Source organism: Balaenoptera borealis (genome assembly GCF_965194805.1).
Source record: "Balaenoptera borealis genome assembly, chromosome: 2".
In the NCBI taxonomy this organism is placed as follows: Eukaryota; Metazoa; Chordata; class Mammalia; order Artiodactyla; family Balaenopteridae; genus Balaenoptera; species Balaenoptera borealis.
In genome coordinates, this window is record NC_138867.1 from 125,960,210 (window position 1) to 125,979,823 (window position 19,614).

The 19,614-nt window shown below is 36.9% G+C and overlaps 1 protein-coding gene across 3 annotated transcripts in view; it reads right to left on the minus strand.

Moving 5' to 3' along the window:
- Positions 1-427: 427 nt before the first annotated feature.
- LOC309624569 (uncharacterized protein C5orf46 homolog) overlaps positions 428-19,614 on the minus strand; it is a 70,860-nt gene continuing 51,673 nt past the window's right edge. Inside the window, exons 4-5 of one of the 3 annotated variants that reach the window (XR_014242024.1) lie at positions 1,856-1,904; positions 428-721 (exon numbers count right to left, since the gene is read on the minus strand). The gene's annotated coding sequence lies outside the window, so the exon portion shown is untranslated. Of the gene's footprint in view, positions 1,905-19,614 lie in introns of all 3 variants that reach the window. The other 2 variants (XR_014242025.1, XM_082382818.1) reach the window with 2 other exon arrangements.

Below are 19,614 nucleotides of genomic sequence, written 5' to 3' on the forward strand. Positions count from 1 at the left end.
AATGATATGTTGGCATTTTTCATAAGGCACCCAACCTAATTTTCTAGCATTATTAGGCTGATAATCTTCGTATGATTTAATTGTTCCCAACACGGGGGAGCCTTAAACTTAACTGACCATAGCTTCGTGTTAGCCATATAGATCCATCCCATAACTGAGGGTGGGTCCCTCCTAATAACTGATTAGCTATATTCTTTGACTGAAAGTTAGCTTGTTGTTCTGATTGAACTTGAGTAACTTAAAAGAAAATTATTATTTATGGCCATGGTCAGAGCAAGTATGATTGATTGGCCAAATGAGGGGATCCATTTAGCAATATCAATAGCTGCCTTAACAGAACTACAACTTCTTTCTTCTAAAATAAATTTTATAAAGATCATCCAATCAGAGCCTTAGAGAGAAGAAATCCACCAAGGTAAATCAGAAGTACTGGATGTAGGTAATTTACTACAAACCTCACAATTGGATTGATTTCTAAAATTTTCATAGGATTGAACCCATGATAGAAAAACATTTGATTCATATGCAAAAGTCCAAGAAATCAAGAAAACACTCTGAATAGTCATACAGGTCATGTCTGGCATCTTGGGATAGCCATCTACTGCTAATGTCATCTTCTTCTCATCCTGATATGGGTGCCATTTCTCCTCTGTTTGAGCATTGTTTTAAGATGAGTTCAAGATCAGCAGTCCTCTCTATAGACCAATCCAGTGCAGGAGTCCTTTTTAAGTGAAAAATATGAATCCATGAGTTAATTCCCTTCAGTTTTGTTGCTCATGAGCTAGTTAAAGAGTACCTGATAAAGGGTCCTTTTAACTAGTTGGAAGACAGTCCTTTAAGTGATGCTTTTTCCAGTGCAGGTAATCTCCTGGTTGCAGGTCACAGAGCATCTGATCTTCATCCAAAGATAGATTAAAGTGATAAGCTTCAGGAACAAGCTTAGAATGTCCTTTTAATAATTCAATTAAACTTTACAATAATGCAACATAGTAACAAGGAGCCATCTAGGAAGTGAGACTTAGGCTAAATACAAAGACAATTAAAACTAGAACTTAATATCCACTGAAACATAATTTTCTCTTTAAATTTACCTCATTACCTTCATTTCTACCAAATATGGTCAACTTGAGACTAATTTGTTTGCAAAATAATTCTGGCTTTTAATAAACTTTGTCTGATTATTTACATAAGTGTAATTGATCATATGGGCTCTTTTACTTTTTTGTTTGTTTTGTTTTTGTTTGTTTTTTGTTTTGTTTTGTTTTGGCGGAGTCTTAACCACTGGACTGCCAGGGAAGTCCTGACATAGGCCCTTTTAAATTGGCTTTGCTGGAACTTTTCATAAGGAATCTCAGATTGAACTTTTAAAAGATCTCTCAAGACCTGGAGAGCCATGCCAAGGACTTGTCTTCAGATTTCACCTACAATATCTACAGATTTGTGTTGGCTCCTCTCTTCTCAAGGTTCTCAAAATATTTTGAGGTTCCTGTACCTGTCAGAAAGTGACCTTTTTTATTTACCTCCTAAGGTTTCTGGGAACCCTGTAAGCAAGGTACCAGGTTGTTTTTCCAAGGAGCTTTATGGCTCCATAAAGTTCACCTTAGTTATTTAAAGCTGTCTGGTCTTAACCTGATTCTATGCACATTCTCAAATATGACATTCCAGTCAAAGCCATGGTAATATGACCAGTGTTTCCAATTATGTCCTATTATAGGAAAAACAGATTCTCATTAAACTTATGCAAATAATTATATTGTCCTGAAAATAAGAATCTTATTGAGTTTCTAGATTGCAGAGGGATCAGTTAGAGAGAAAAGATAACTGTTTCAATTCTGCTCACAGAGGTGTAACTTACCAAATTGCTGTAAGCCATAATTAGCTGAAGGGGAAAGGTTTCCTTGTATCTGGAAAACAAAGATTAAAGCCAGTAGTATTTCAGGAAAAAAGTCATAAAAATTATCATTCAGCCCTATGTAACTAATTCTTTTTGATCTTGACTTCTGTTAGTAGTTTTATGAAGCCATCCGGTTTTCCATTAGAATTCTTTAATTTATTACCCAGTTCAGTGGTATGATCTGAAAGTTATCAGAAACCTGTGCTTGTCAAGAAGTCCTTTCTATGATTCTTCTTGAAGATGAAGAATTTTTGCAAAAGCATCATAGTAAAACAATGTGTCTATAAATGACAAAAGACTCAAAAAGTCACAGTTAAAGGCCTGATTACAATGTAATTGTCAAAGAAATTTGGTTATTTTTGTGACATACAATATTAAAATATTAACTAGAATTATGACTGATAACATTATACCATGACACATTCAATTATTAGAAATTCCATATAATTTCTAGAACATTTATATTGTTGACATTTACTCATACAATATAACCTAAGAAGTTTTATCACCACTCATTTGACAATAATTTCCATGTAATTTACCATACTAAATAAGCCTAATTAGTTTAATGTCTCTCTGATATGTTCCAGGGGCTCTCTGAATCATGTAAAAGTTAGCTAGAGGTCAAAAGAACTTCATTTAGAATTTGACTTAAGGAAATTTATCAAAGATACCAAAAGGTTTTAAAACACTTGATCAAATAAAATCATAGGTCACTGTGAAACGATACTTATTCATTTAGCTTAGTGACAATAAAAGACTTCAAAGGCAAATACAGAGCCATTGCAACAGATTACTTAAACGGTAAAGAAATTTTATAGTCTGTTATCAAAAGTAGATCACTAATACAACATTGTAAATCAACTATACTTCAATAAAAAGGGGAAAAAAATCAGATAAAGAGTCCAAGAAAACTTTGTTCTCTTAACAGGGAGAAAAACCAGTTCTAACTTTGTACCACCTTACTGTTAATATTAAAATTCATTCCAATCTTAGCCAGTTCTGATCACATATAAAACTCCTTTCTCAGGGTTTCTTTTCCACAAAACTTCTACAGATTTTCTCTTCACCTTCAGATTCCATCCTTTTCTCTTTTTCTCTTTTTTTAACTTCTTTTTAGGACAAAATCACCTACTTTTCCCTTAACAAAATGCACTTCCATTCCTTATACCTTCTTTCTTTTGCATGCAATGATGTTTTCCCTATTAATTTTTACTAGTTTTAATTTCATATTTTAATTAGAATACTTAACCTTTAAAAACCTAATTTCTAGTAGAAACTAAGAAATAAGAAATTATAAACTGTGCTTTACATTAGCATTCTGTAGAATGACAATCTTATAAATGCTATTTATAATTTCTAAAACTGTGCTTTCTTACAGAAAATGTCTCAATGTGGCACCAAATATATTTATTAATAGTCCTAAAAATTTTTAGTTTTTCTGTAAAAGGAAACCTATGTTCAGTAATGTTTCAGTATCTTATTTTATTTGGGAATAATAATAATTCAATCACCTTCCATCATTTCTATCTACATTGTCACAAATGGCAGGATTTCCTTCTTTCTCATGGCTGAATAATATCTATCTATTATTTATCCATGGGTAATATCCATTCATTTATTATTGATGGATACTTAGGTTGTTTCCACGTCTTGGCTATTGTGAATGACATGGCAATGAACATGGGGGTATAGATATCTCTTCAAGATTCTAGTTTTCATTTCCTTGGATATATATCCAGAAGTGGGATTGCTGATCATATGGTGGTTCTGTTTTTAAATTTTTGAAAAACCTCCATACTGTTTTCCATAGTGGCTGCACCAATTTACATTCTCATCAGCAGTTCACCAGACTTCCCTTATTTCCACATCCTTGCCAACACTTGCTATCTCTTGTCCTTTTGATCATAGCCATTCTAACAGGTGTGAGGTCATATCTCATTGTGGTTTTGTTTGCATTTCCCTGATGATTATTAATGTTGAACACCTTTTCATGCACATGTCGGCCATTTGGATGTCTTCTTTGGAAAAATGTCTATTCAGATCCTTTGCCCACTTTTAAATTGGATTTTTAGTTTTTTTGCTATTGAGTTGAAAAAAAAATGTCTTGAGAAATTTTGACCCGGAAAAAAGACTTAACGGTAACATAAACTTCAAGAGGTTAAGGACTGCATCACTTTCCCTCCTGTTGTACTCCCCTAATGCCGAGTACAGCATCTGATAGGGTAGTAGGTAAAATTTCTTTTCTGAATGAATTGAGTAAATAAGTAATAATTTAAAACATATAAGAATGATATGAAGGGGTATAAGATATATCTGAAGGGTTATTGAGTAAACTAGGAAACCATTTTCCTTTGTGGCACCAGAAGGTAGAAGTAGGAACAATAAGTAAAAGAAGACAGATTATTAGGCACATATTTTAAAGTACTTGTCAATAGTCAGTACTGTCCAAATATGTAATGAACTGCCTGAGTTATTTGGGAGGGCATGGGTGGCCACAGGACAAAAGTAATTTTACAGAGGGATGGGACATTGAATTAAGGTCTTAAGGTTCTTTCCAACAGGATACCTCCCCTTAAGCTGATGGAAACATGCAGAGAAAGAGATGTACTTAGAAATGTAAAAAAAATTTTTTTGGCATTTAAAAAAAATTTGATTTTATATTGCAGTATAGTTGATGTACAATGTTGGGTTAGTTTCAGGTGTACAGCAAAGTGACTTATTTATACATAAACATTTATCTACTCTTTTCCAGATTCTTTTCCTATATAGGTTATTATAGAGTATTGAGTAGAGTTCCCTGTGCTATACAGTAGGTCCTTGTTGAAATGTAAAATTTGAAAGGTTTTGGAGTTTCTTTATATGTATTCAACTTCCATTCACATTTGGCTTCTCCCCTAAATTTGGGGTTTATCAGAGTTGAGGGGAGAATGGTCCTCAGGCACTGGTGGTCTCTGAAGCTGGTAAAGTACCTGATTCAGATATTATCAAAATTAAATCATCACATATAGTGAGTTTAGGAAAATGTCTACCTCTGCAGGTATGTGGTTACTAGGTAGAAGGACTGAAAAGGCAGCTTGCATTACTGGTAATTCTTTAGTCTAGAAGCCAAAAGTAATTCTTCTTCAGTCAATAATAATGGCAAAACCAAAAATAATGGCAAAACCAAAAATAATAATGGCAAAACCAAAAATAATATATAAAACCAGTAGCAATAAAAATCTATGATAAATAATAAAAATAAATAATGAAAAGAACTCATGTGTACCAAGAACTGTGCCATATTCCATAGAACTCATTTGATGCTACAAAACACATTAGGGACTATTATTATCCCCATTTAACAGATAAGAAAACTAAGGTTATGTGGGTTATGAATCCTACTTGCCACACTTGAGGTCACACTGTTAGAAGTGGTAGTTAGAAGCAGATCCTAATAAATACACAGTCACATTATTACACACACTAGAAGCCATCTTCTACACCTACATGCTCCATTAAAACTGGTGGAAATGAAATATTTGTGTGTGTCTCTGGAAAGTAGGTTATGCCTTAAACACGTGAGCAAGTTGTTCCTTTTTTATATTAGAAAGGATTAAGGAGGAAATCGCTAAAGAACAGTATGTTGACTCTTAGGTTGGAATTTGAGCACTCAAGGAAGTCCCTTGGTGAAACCCTACATTGTCCACACAGTTCAGGTTACAGACTGTGGCCAATTAAGAGTCTTAAAATCCCATAAGTCATCTGCTGAACTTTACATTAAGAATTTAACAAACACTGACTGCTAATACAATGTTTACCAAAGGAAATATTTTTTTCTAAAGTTGACAGGAAAGATCCAATATTTGAAAACATTTTAAAAAACAGTTTTTAATTTTAAACTGTAAAGCATGCTCATGATAAAATTTGGTAAAAAAAAAGCTGTATAAAAAGGAAATTTTGTTGTTAGGAAAGACCTCCTTTCTAAGCCCTCATGGATCACATAACTTCTATGTATTTGTTCTGACTCAGGCTTTTGGAGATGCATGGTCTAAGCCCTCTATCTTTTCCTTATGATAGCCCATCATGTAACTGAAAGCAACGACACACTATCCCACATCCTTGCCAGGCTGGATCTTCTTTTCTACAGTCTAAATGTGGTAATAATGAAAATGTGTTGAATTGAGGATTTGGGCTTTAAAGGAACAGGGACCCACTCAAGAGAAAATGTCATTCATTACAAGGGATTCAAAGTGGTGCTAGAAAGCCATCAGAAGCTGCGATTGCTTTAGGGATCAGCTCCTCTTTCCCCTCTTGTGGGTCACAGGGTTGCCATCTTTTAAGGCAACCCTGCTTCCTCTCTGCTCTACTCTTTCTCTCTGACAGCAACTTCTCTATATCTTTTATCTTTCTTAAAGTTTCTGCTTCCTTATAATTTCACCTTGCCATGACCTGTCTTGACTCAAAGCAGTCTTCAGGTTTCAGCTTCTATCACCTACTACTTCATTTTCTTGGATTAACACTTTCATGTTTCTAAGATGAAAATTCTTACCTAGCTCAGTGTGTGTGTGTGTATGTGTGTGTGTGTACTAGGTCATACCATAGTTCCTAGTTCTCAGGCCAGCCTGTAGCTTGTCTGCTCTGGAGCTACTGCTTGGTCCCACGGTAAATCCATTAGAGCCTCTGGATTGGGATCTTGTGATAACCCTCATGGTCATTGAGTAAATAGGCGCTATGGGAGAGGCAGCTTCCTTCCATCAGCACAGCAGGCATCCCTAGGCTCAGCCTATCCAGCGGAATCATAACCCCCTACGTTTCCTTAAAGATATTTAAGTACAAAATGTTCTCAAATACACATGACTCAGTAATACTCACCAAGACTGTGAGGCTCTACTTTTCCAATTTTAAAGAATAAAAGCAGCTAAAATGAAGTATTGGGCCCAAAGCCAGTGCTGTGAACAAGAGTTGTCTAGCACTGTGGTCTATTTGATCTTAAGACAAGTGTTCTTTCTTCTATATCAGAGGTTCTCAAACTTTGACACACATCAGAATCACTTGGAGGGCTTATGAAACCACACGTTGTTGGGCTGCAGGCAGAGTTTCTGATACAATCAGTGGGTTTAAGAGCGAGCCAGAGAATTTGGTGACAAGTTTCTAGAGAAATCCTCGATGTTGATCTGAGGATTATACTTTCAGAATCACCGTCGTATGTAAGTGGCTTCACCTGCATCTCTCACTGATAAGCAATTGTAAGATGCAATTTTTTTGGTTGCCCAGTGAGCTGGTGACAGGAGAGCGTAATTCTACTTATCTTCTTCGTAGTTATTTGAGACCTCATAACTTTTTGTCTTCCCTGGAAGAGAGGGTGGGAATAGACCCAGTCGTTTATAAGGCTGGGTCAGGGCCATGGGTACCTCCCTGAATCTCATTTTGATTTACCAATCTGATCAAACACCTACATCTGTGTAGGTCACACAGATTTGAGGAGAGTCATAGACCACTGGAAAAACAGCTGCATGATGAGCCCCGAGTTTTGCTCATTGGGTAGCAGGAAGAGACTTAGAATGAGGTGCAGATGATCTGGATTCCAATCCCGACTACCAGTTTATGGTATGACATTAGGACCATTCGAATAAACCGAAACCTGTTTACTTCTCTGCATAATAGAGATATTAAGACTTGCCAAGTTCCTATACTTTGTGGATATTACATGAAATTATATATTTATTTCAAATATACATATTTTATAGTTTACAAAAAGAACTTTGTAAACTGAAAAACCAAATCCATAATAATGATTATGATGATGGAGATGATAGTGTTGGCCTTTGAACACTCCTACTCTGCTCTGTAAATAGAGGTGTTGAAGACAAGTTTGAGTGAAAAAGGAAATGCAGAATTCACACCCATTAGGAGTGCTATTAAAAAAAAAAGAAAGAAGATAACAAGTATTGGCCAGGATGTGGAAAGATTGGTTCCCCTGCTCATTACTGGTAGGAATGTAAAATGGTGCAGACTCTGTGGAAAACAGTATAAAGTCTCCTCAAAAAAATTAAACATAGAATTACTACATGATACAGCAATTCTACTTCTGAGTAATACTCAAAAGAACTGAAAGTGGGGACTCACAGATATTGGTACACCTAATACAATATTTGTATTGTGAATCATAACAACATTATTCACAATAGCAAAAAGATGAAAAGAACCTAAATTTCCATTGAAAAATGAACGAATAAGCAAAAGGTAGTATATATATTCAACAGAGTATTATTTGGCCTTAAAAAGGAAGGAAAATTTTTTTTAACATCTTTATTGGAGTATAATTGCTTTACAATGGTGTGCTAGTTTCTGCTGTATAACAAAGTGAATCAGCTGTACATATACATATATCCGCATATCTCCTCCCTCTTGCGTCTCCCTCCCAACCTCCCTATCCCACCCCTCTAGGTGGACACAAAGCACCGAGCTGATCTCCCTTGGAAATTCTGATACATGCTAAAACATGGATGAGCCTTGATGGCATTATGCTAAGTGAAATAAACCAGTCACAAAAGGATAAGTATTGTATGATTCCATTTACATGAACCTAGAGTAGTCAGATTCATGGAGACAGAAAGTAGAATGGTGGCTGCCAGGGGCTGGGGGGAGGAAGGAAATGGGGAATTACTGTACGGGTACAAGTTTTAATTTGGGATGATTAAAAAGTTCTGAAGATGGATGGTGATGATGGTTGCCCAGCAGTGTATGTACTTAATGCCACTGAACTGTAGAGTTAAAAATGGTTAAAACAGTAAATTTTATGTTATGTATATATTGCCACAAGGAAATTCAAGGAGTTGGTGAACTCTGAGCAACTGTGAGAGTTTAGGGAATAACCTGGTTACTCTTGTTGAATTAGGAAAAATTTATTCTTGAAATGCTATAGGCATGTCAGCCTTGCTGTCTAGGGCTTATGAAATGGCAAGTCTCATTTGGGAAGATTTGGGCGGGACAGCTGATCTTAGAGGATTTTGCTAGAAGAAAAGCTGATAGGAACTTAGAAATTAGCAGTTGCCACCAGCAGTTACCTGTCACAAGGCATCTATGGCTCTTGGCCGTCTGCCTTCTCAGACACTACTCACTCTTTTGAGAGACCTCCAGTCTTCTTGATCCCAAAGGAACAGCTCAGAAGGAGTGTTGGGTCAGGGGAGGCAGGTACCATTGTACATATGTAGAATGTTAGAGCTGGAAGGAGGCTTGGGATCATGAAACACAGCACCCCTCATTTAAAATCCTCTGCTCAGAAAGAATGCCTTGCCAAAGGTTACACAGCTACTGTTAAGCAGAGCAGGGATTAGAGGCCATATGCCCTGTCTCTTAAGTTCTTTCCATGGCATCAGGCTGCCTCATGAGTGCACAATACCTCAATTATCCAGTTCTTGACTCAGAGGCGCACTAAGATAGAAATTATCAACATTTTTCCTACTGTGTTGTCTATTCTGATGCCTTTTCTCTAACCATCACCACAGGTGCACCCCACCCCACTGCAGACCACATTGCAGCTAGAGTAAATTTCCCAAAACATGGTTCTTATCATACCATTTACATCTAAAAACTTTTTATGTCTCCCTATGGACTCTAGGAAAACTGTGTGAACTTCTCAATAAGACATTCAAAATTCAAAATCTGGCACTTAATAATTAAACTCCAATGTATGCTCACACTAGAAATATATACAACTGAAAAAAGGATAATGAAGAAACTGCATGTTTAGAAAAAAGCTCTAGGTTATATTGGAAATAGAGGGAAAAAGAGATGCATGCCATCATTTGGGTATGAAAGAGAGGGAATAAAATAACTTATTTATATTTTCTCTTATTTACATAAATAAATGCTCAAAGGATAAATAAGACATGTTTTCGTATCATTCAAACCATGTATATGTGATAATTTTGAAAAAATAAAATAAAATCTGGTCCTTGACTAGTACTCATTCTCTCTTATCATTCTCTACCAAAACCTTTTGAACTCCTACAATTTTAGAATTTTCAGTGTTTCTAACAATCTCAAATCTCTCATGAAGTTGACTTCCATTCCAGTGCGTATCTTCTACCCCACTTTTTTTTAACCTATTAAGTTCCTATGGCATTTTTTATATCTTGCTTAGATACACCTCTTTTGTGAAGCCTTTCTTGCCTCCCCAGATGGAATTTAGTCCTCCCTTCCCTGGGTCCTTCAGCCCTTTGGTATGTCCACTATCATTCTCCCTCTGCATTCAAGAAATCAAACATCTACATACCAGACAGGAAGTTACTGAAGGCAAGGACCCCCACCTCCAGCTCCTGCCACAGTGCTTGCCATGGTGCACAGTGTCACGGCTCATAGCACTGGCTTTATCTGATGACTCTTTTGCAAAAGATATTTGTTATTAAGCATGTATTTGTCACCATTAAAATTCTGTTTCCTAAAATTCATTGAAATACACATGGCCTTTCAATGCTGGTTATCTCTTTTAATATTTTAATTTTTCAACCTTTGTTGAAAAAATATTTAGGGAGGGTGGGAGGGAGACGCAAGAGGGAGGAGATAATGGGGATATATGTTTATGTATAGCTGATTCACTTTGTTATACAGCAGAAACTAACACACTATTGTAAAGCAACTATACTCCAATAAAGATGTTTAAAAAATTAACTAGCCTTTGTTCTTATTTACTATACAGAGTTGTATGAGTTTATTTTTCTCTTTCTTTGATGATGAAACACTAGCCTGTTGTTTAGAACCAGGACCAGGGTGAGGGGAGTGAGGTCATCATCAAATCATCAAGTGCAAAGTTTGACCTTGTCTTCATTTAAAATTTTATATTTTGTTCATCATGGATATTTTTGCATTAATTTTTTTTAAATTTTTATTTATTTATTTATTTATGGCTGTGTTGGGTCTTCGTTTCTGTGCGAGGGCTTTCTCTAGTTGCGGCAAGTGGGGGCCACTCTTCATCGCGGTGCGTGGGCCTCTCATTATCGCGGCCTCTCTTGTTGCGGAGCACAGGCTCCAGACGTGCAGGCTCAGTAATTGTGGCTCACGGGCCTAGTTGCTCCGCGGCATGTGGGATCTTCCCAGACCAGGGCTCGAACCCGTGTCCCCTGCATTGGCAGGCAGATTTTCAACCACTGCGCCACCAGGGAAGCCCTGCATTAATTTTGATTTGTAAAAAATTATTGCATCAGGGTATTATTTATCTTGAAGCTGAATTTTTCAGTGTTCCCCTAAATTTTGCACCTGAGGTGAGTATCTTACTAGTTTCACCCTAGTACCAACACTGCTAGTGTTGTGATTACCAAATACCATTATTTTAGTTGTTCAGGGGTTTCTGGCACAAATCTGACTGAATGTAGGGTCTCATTAGTACTTGAGTTTCTGATGGTATTTTCATGGAAGCTTACTGAGATAGTGTAGCTGGAATTTTCTCTGCCTTACTTGTTTCTTCCTGTCATACCATCTGCCCTCACCCACTTGTATGTTTATAGGTTTTGCCCATTCCTCTAGGTCTGGCCTAAATTCCCACTCTCCATGAAGACTTTCTCAGACATTTCCAGTGTTCCTCATCTTCCCACCCCTGGGGCCACTTATGCTAATTCTCATCCCAGCACTCAGGATTTAGTTCTATCTCTGCAACTTTGAATTACAAATATTCAAAATGTTTATCTAGATTGTAACTTGTGTTTGAATTATGCTCAAGATTGACTATGCAATTGGTTATCATTGATTTCCTTGAAAGCAATTTTCTGTGGGAAAACCTATAAGCATAATTTTGCTTTTCTCTCTTTTGTAGGAACATCATTCCAAGCTCCACCTCCTTTTTAATTGTTAGTGGTGTTGCCTGTAGCAGATCTCCTATTGTCCTCTGAAAAATGTCCTTTTTTGCTCTGATCAAGAGCTCTGGTATTCTCTTCTGGTTTTTTCTTAGCAATAAATTAACTCTGAATTGGGTGTAAACTGGGAACAGCTGTCATGATTTGCTGGTTAGTTCATTTAATTTTGACCAGGAACTCATCTCCTTAGTCTCTGAAATCATGTATCATGAAATCATGCAAATCTTTATCCTTTAAGATTTTATAATTCCTGGCATAGGCTCTAACCTTGGGATTATTATTCATCCATGTGCATCATCCCTGACACGACAATGTTCTCATTGAAATGGCAAATATTTTCCATCTTACCTCCTGCCTGCCTCTTAAGGAATTAGGTCCTGTTTTTAGTATTTGATCTATTTTTTCCCCTCTAGGTCTTTCCTCTGTATGGGTTTAACCAAAGAAAAAATGAACATCTGAACCACTTAGCACTTAAGGAGAAGATTTATTATTTATAACCCAAAGGAAATTTGTTACATCATGTATATCATAAGTGTTAAGCAGGGAAGGGCTCTTGTTTTCTTTTGGCCTTGGTGAACTATTAGGTGCTCCCAAAATCATGCCCGATGAAGACATAGAAACGTGGGATGAAGCAGCTGTTGTAAAGGCCATAAACCAGGCGAGGGGGCTTATGAGTAAGGCCACCTGGTACAGGTCCCCTCTGTTCTCTTGGGAGGAAGCAAAGTCCAGCCACAGGGACACTTGCAAGGATAACCCGCAGAGGAAGAGGGCAATCACTATGACTGCAAGGACCCAGAAGGGTCGGCTGGACCTGGTCATCTGGCTTTGTCTTAATTCAAGGCCGCAAGGATGAGCAGCAGATGATTACGGCCAGGGGGAGAATGAAGCCAAGGACAAAATGGCCAGAGATCAGCATTTGGTACTGCGGAATGATGATCTCCCTCCACAGCTGGTAACGCCCCTGAATTTCATTCCACGGGTCATATTGGTTGAAGTAATAGGTGACCCCTTCTACCAGAACTGTTTTCTTGAAGACCAAGTAGGGGACACAGAAGGAGACTGCCAAAAGTCAACCTCCCAAAGCCCCCAAACTGCTTTAGCTGGTATGAGGTGGTTTGGGGGACCAGATTGGCCAGAAGATCACAACACAATAGTCCATAGAGATGAGGATCAGAAGGAAGACACTGGCTGGAAAGTTAAGGATAGACATGGTGCTATTTAGCTTACAGAGCATCAGCCAGAGGGCTAGTGGTAGTGCAGAGCCACACGGCGAACTGGAGACGCAGCGAGAGGATGATGGTGAGGTCAGCCACGGTCAGGTTGAGGTGGTACTGTGTTGACTGTGCAGGTCATGTAGAAACCAGCCACCCAGATGACAAGGCCATTGCCATACAAGCCTAGGAGGAAAGTCACTGAGTAGGCTATCATTGGAAAAGATGGCAAGAGCAGACTTGACTATTAATGCCTCCAGGTTTTTGCTTATGCTGTTCTTGCTGCCTAGAATGACTCCCCCACACCCTTTTCTATTGGTGAATTCTTGCACACTCATATTCTAGTGGACTGAGTTGCTTCTTCCTCTGATTGTTCATAGTACGTGGTATATGCTTAATTTCAGCAATAATGCCTATGTATAAAATCATTGTCTCAGTATATGTCTTAGAAATCACATCTTATTTTACTTTTACCATCTAATATCTTAGGCAAAAGATTTAATCTCTCTGAGTGTTATATTCCTCCTCTTTAACATGGATAAATAGTATTCATACCTTATAGCATTGTTGCTAAGCTCTAAAGGGATAATCCTGTGAAATACTTGGAAATATATGTGATACATCAAAAATACTTGATGATGTTGGTTATTATTATTTTTGTTGATGTTATTTTTGTTGTCCTTATTATTTTTCATTTGGTTTATACTAGCCATTCCCTAAGCATTTGAAGAAAGCAACTTGAGGACATGTAATAGGGTTTGTCTGTCTAAAATCCTAGAATTCTTTTAGGGTAAGAGCCCAGGATAAGAACATTTTTTACTTATCAGGAACTTGAAGTTTGGTGGCTATTTGTCCAGATAATTGAAACTTTTAGGAAATGTAACCTTATCCTTGATGGAATTTCTGTCTAATATTTTTAAACAAATAGTTTTTAAAAGACCAATAAAAGAGTGCATAAGCATAGTCGAGTTTGATATTATTTATAACAGTAATAGCTCATGTTTATGGAATACGAGGTAGAGGGCACCTTTAACCTCTCTGTTGTCCTGTACTTTAGTGTCAGAAGCATGCAATAACAGCACATGAAATAGAGACTAAGGAAACAATAGAAAAGATCAAAGAAACTAAAAGTTATTTCTTTGAAAAGATAAACAAAATTGATAAACCTTTAGCCAGACTCATCAAGAAAAAAAGGGGGAGGGCCCAAATCAATAAAATCAGAAATGAAAAAAGAGAAGTCACAACTGACACCACAGAAATACAAAAGACCGTAAGAGACTATTACAGGAGACTACTATATGCCAATAAAATGGACAACCTAGAAAAAATGGACAAATTATTAGAAAGGTACAATCTCCCAAGACTGAACCAGGAATAAATAGAAAACATGAATAGACCAATTGCAAGTTCTGAAATTCAATCTGTGATTTAAAAACTCCCAACAAACAAAAGTCCAGGACCAGATGGCTTCACAGGTGAATTCTACCAAACATTTAGAAAAGAGTTAACACCTATCCTTCTGAAATATTCCAAAAAATGCAGAGGAAAGAACACTTCTGAACTCATTCTATGAGGCCACCATCACCCTGATACCAAAACCAGACAAAGATACCACAGAACAAGAAAATTACAGGCCAATGTTACTGATGAACATAGATGCAAAAATACTCAACAAAACAGTAGCAAACCAAACCCAACAATATATTAAATGGATCAAACACCATGATCAAGTGGGATTTATCCCAGAGATGCAAGGATTCTTCAATATCTGCAAATCAATCATGTGATATACCACATTAACAAACAAGAATAAAAGCCATATGATCATCTCAATAGATGCAGAAAAAGCGTTTGATAAAATTAAACACCAATTTATGATAAACACTCTCCAGAAAGTGGGCATAGAGGGAACAAAGTTCAACATAACAAAGGCTATACATGACAAAGCCACAACTGACATCACACTCAACAGTCAAAAGCTGAAAGCATTTCCTCTAAGATCGGGAACAAGACAAGGATGCCCACTCTTGCCACTTTTATTCAACATAGTATTGGAAGTTCTAGCCACAGCAATCAAAGAAGAAAAAGAAATAAAAGGGATCTAAATTGGAAAAAAAGTAAAACTGTCACTTTGCAGATGAGATGATAATATACATAGAAAATCCTAAAGGTGCTACCAGAAAAGTACTAGAACTAATCAATGAATTTGGTCAAGTTGCAGGATACAAAATTAATACACAAAAATCTGTTGCATTTCTACATACTAACAATGAAAGATTAGAAAGAGAAATTAAGGAAACAATCCCATTTACCATTGCATGAAAAAGGAATAAAGTACCTAGGAATAAACCGATGTAAGGAGACAAAAGACTTGTTCTCCAAAAACAATAAGATGCTGATGAAAGAAATTGAAGATGACACAAACAGATGGAAAGATATACATGTTCTTGGATAGGAAGAATCAATATTGTTAAAATGACTATACTACCCAAGGCAATCTACAGATTCAATGCAATCCCTATCAAATTACCAATGGTGTTTTTCACAGAACTAGAACAAAGAGTTTTAAAATTTGTACTCCTGCTTTCTTTTGATAAGTGTTAGCATGGGATACCCCCCCCCCCACCATTTACTTTAAATCTATAAGTGTCTTTATATTTAAAGAGGTTTGGTTTTTTTTTTGTAAACAACATATAATTAGGTCATGTTTTTTGCTCTACTATGAAAATTTATGTCTTTTAATTGGTGCATTTAGGCCACTGATATTCAAAGTGATAATTGATATTGTTGGATTAATATCTACCATGTTCATTACAATTTTTTATTTATTTCTATTTGGTCTTCCACTGTTTTTCTGCCTTTTGGGGTTTTAATTGAGCATTTTATATGATTCTATTTTCTCTCATTTCTTAGCATATTAGTTATATTTCTTTTTTTTTTTAACTTTTTTTAGTGACTGCCCTAGAGATTGCAGTATACATTTATGACTAATCTAAGTCCACTTTTACATAGCATCATACCACTTCATGGGTAGTGTAAATAACTTATAATAACAAAGTAATCCTAATTCCTCCCTCCTATCTCTTGTATCATTGCTGTCATTCATTTCACTTTCATATATATGCATAAATATGTAAGAATACATAAATATATATATACATAACATATATAAGCAAATACATTGTTGCCATTATTATTTTTGACAAACCGTTGTTTGATAATTAAGAATAAGAACAATAAAATTTTAATTTTACCTTTATCTATTCCTTTTCTGATGCTCTTCCTTACTTTATGTAGATCCAGGTTTCTGACCTATATTATTTTCTTTCCCTCTAAAGGACTCTTTAAAAAACATTTGTTACAAGGCATGTCTACTGGCCACAAATTCTCTCAATTTTTGTTTGTCTGAGAAAGTCTTTATGAAGGATAAAAGTCACTCATGAAGGATAATTTCACAGAGTATAGAATCCTAGGTTGATGGGTTTTTTCTCTCAACACTTTAAATGTTTTGGTCGACTCTTCTCACTTATGTGGTTTCTGAGAAGTCAGATGTAATTCTGTCTTTGTTCTTCTCTAAGTAAGGTTTTTTTTTTTTTCCTCTGGCTTCTTGCAGAATTTTTCCTTTGTCTTTAGTTTTCTGTAATTTGAAAATGATATGCCTGGGTATCGTTTTTTGGCATTCACCCTGATTGGTGTTCTCTGAGGTTTCCGGATCTGTGGTTTGGTGTCTGACAATAATTTGGGGACATTCTCAGTCATTATTGTTTCGAGTATCTCTTCTGTTCCTTTCTCTTTCTTCTCTTTCTGGGATTCCCATTACATGTATGTTACACCTTTTGTAGTTGTCCTAGAGTCCTTGGATATTCTGTGTTGTTGTTTTCAGTCTTTGTTCTCTTTGATGTTCAGTTTTCAAGGATGGTATTGATATAACCATTAGCTCAAAGACTCTTTCCTCAGTTAAGTGCAGTCTACTACTAAGACCATCAAAGGCATTCTTCTGTCTGTGACAGTGTTTGTTCATTTTCATCTCTAGCATTTCTTTTTGGTTCTTTCTTAGGATTTCGATCTCTCTGCTTACATTGCCCATCTGTTCTTGCATGCTGTCTACTTTATCCGTTAGCAAGAGTATATTAATCATATTTGTTTTAAATTCCTAGTCTCATAATTCCAACATCCCTGCCGTGTTGAATTCTGATACTTGCTCTCTCTGTCTCTTCAAATTGTGTTTTTTGCTTTTTGGCCTGCCTTGTAATTTTTTTTTTTTTTTCTTACAGCTGGATATGATGTACTGGGTAAAAGGAACTGCTGTAAACAGGCCTTTAGTAATGTGGTGGTGAGGTTTTGGGGGAGGGAAAGTAACATTTTGTCCTATGATCAGGTCTCAGTCTTAGTGAGCCTGTGCCTCTGGATTGTGAACTTCATGCGTGTTTCTCAGTTTTTTTCTCCCTGCTAAGGAGGGACAGGGCTAGAGTGGGCTGGAGTTGGGTGTTTCCCTTCCCCAGATCAGTTAGGCTCCGATGATACTCCAGCTGGTTAGGTTCTGGTTAACTAGTTTTCCCTGATGGCAGGCCTTGTTAAGAACAAAGTGCTCTGGTATATTTCAAATTGATTCCTTTTCCTCCTTCCTCTGCCAGAAGCCCAAGAGATTTTTCTCTGATATTTACTCTGGGAATCTTGTTGAGCTCTTGGAGATAGATCTCATAATATTGTGCCCCTCCCCACCCATGACTGAGTCCCTCTGGAGTTTTTAACTCCCAGAGTTGTCCATGCTGAGCTTCCAGCATTTCGTCAATTATAGTTCAGGTTTTCCTACCCCAGCACTAGATCCCCAGGTGGTTTCCACTCATGAGTCTGCTTCGCTAAGCCGTGACTCCTTGTAATCACCTGGCTTTCTCTCCAGTCTTGGGGCAGTTTACCTGGTGTCCTCATGGGTGTTACGGATCCAAGATGAGTTGTTGATTTTTTTAGTCTTTTGAGATTTTTACTTGTTGTTAGAACAGAGCAGTGACTTTGACGCTCCTTATATGTGGAACCAGAAAACAGCTCTAGCCTTTCTAAATGCTTTCTACTATTATTGATGACAATATCTTGGAAGTCCTGGATTTGGCACCCATAGACTAGGGAATGCAGAGAGGATTGAATATTAATGCAGCCTGTGTTCACCAGAATGCCTTCTTATTTATCCAGGTTCTGGAATGACAGAAAGATCCTGAAGGTGTCCCCCTACACTGCTAAATATTTAGGGGTGCTGTAAAAATCTCTGAGGATTAGAGGCTCTCAGGGCTTCCAGGGACATTAGTCACTTTGCTTACTCTGCCATCACTCTGCACACCTTCCCCCTCTCCCCAACCGTAGACACCCACACATATCCCCCAAATCCACTATAATATAGTTTCCAAACCTGCTACAGTTGAGACAGTGTTTCTTTTAGCTTATCATTTGAGAAATAAAACAAGAAGCAAAAACAATAATTCCCCCACCCTCCTTTTTAACTTTGCAATTCATTACTGCTCTGTAGCACAAGCCCTGACATAAAGGAGGTATTCACTAACCCATTGTCTGTTGTTTTGCTTTGCTTTGTTTTGTAGCAAACTGTAACACAATCTCTGAACTGGCCACAAGGGGGCACTTGTGAACTGTTTTGAAAATTGATTTGTGTTCAACATCCAATTTCACAAACCCTCACGGTTTCCCATGGTTTGGACTTACTCCTCCTTGGAAGAAATAAAACGTACATTTGTGGAGCTTCTAGAGCAGGGAGGCATATCAGACATAATCTAATTCAGCTTCTCAACCTGAAAGCCCCAGATGGCAGGACCTGTGATAGTGTTACTCTTTTAAATATTGGTGAGGCACTGTGAGTTATTTTAAATATTTTTAAAAAAGAAATATTTTAAGCATTTAAATTGGTGTTGGGCACCAAGTAGCTTTCCTTTTGACTTTAAATTATTATAACTTTACTGGGGCTTCCCTGGCAATCCAGTGGTTAAGACTATGTGCTTCCAATGCAGGGTGTGTGGGTTCGATCCCTGGTCAGGGAACTAAGATCCCACATGCCACGTGGTGTGGCAAAAAAAAAAAAAAAAAAGAATTATTATAACTTTACTCATTTGATAGTCAAAACCTTAAAAAATTTGAGACCCATAGGGAAAAATATTTGTGCATCAGCATTCACTGAGTTGGAGACTTCTGCTTGTGATAGAGTCTGAGAAATGGTGGTGAGGAAGCTTCACTAATTTTAAAGTGGTTTATTGCAATCTTGAGCACTTTCTTCTTGAATTAAGCTTCAGGTTAAGGAAGCTGTTGGAATCTATGATCATAGACTTGGAAAGGGTAATAAAGAGGATATAATCTATCCTTTTATCTATTATAAGAACCTTTTCTACAGTAAATGTGACATTAGCTAACCTCTATTTTGGGGTTTCAATACTGATTCACTAAACTGTACATTCCTGTAGTTTCTAATCGCATTTCAAAAGAACTCTCAAATTCTATTTTACATCCAAGTCTATTCTTCCTTCATCGTGACAGGTCCCCAAGTATTTGAACAATATTTTAAGGTCTCCTTGATTCGTCTTATCTCCTGGCTGATGTTCCCACATTCATTAACTGTCTCTCATATGATCTTTCAAAAGCCTGGACACCCTCTTAATATGGGTTTGTTGTGGATTAAATA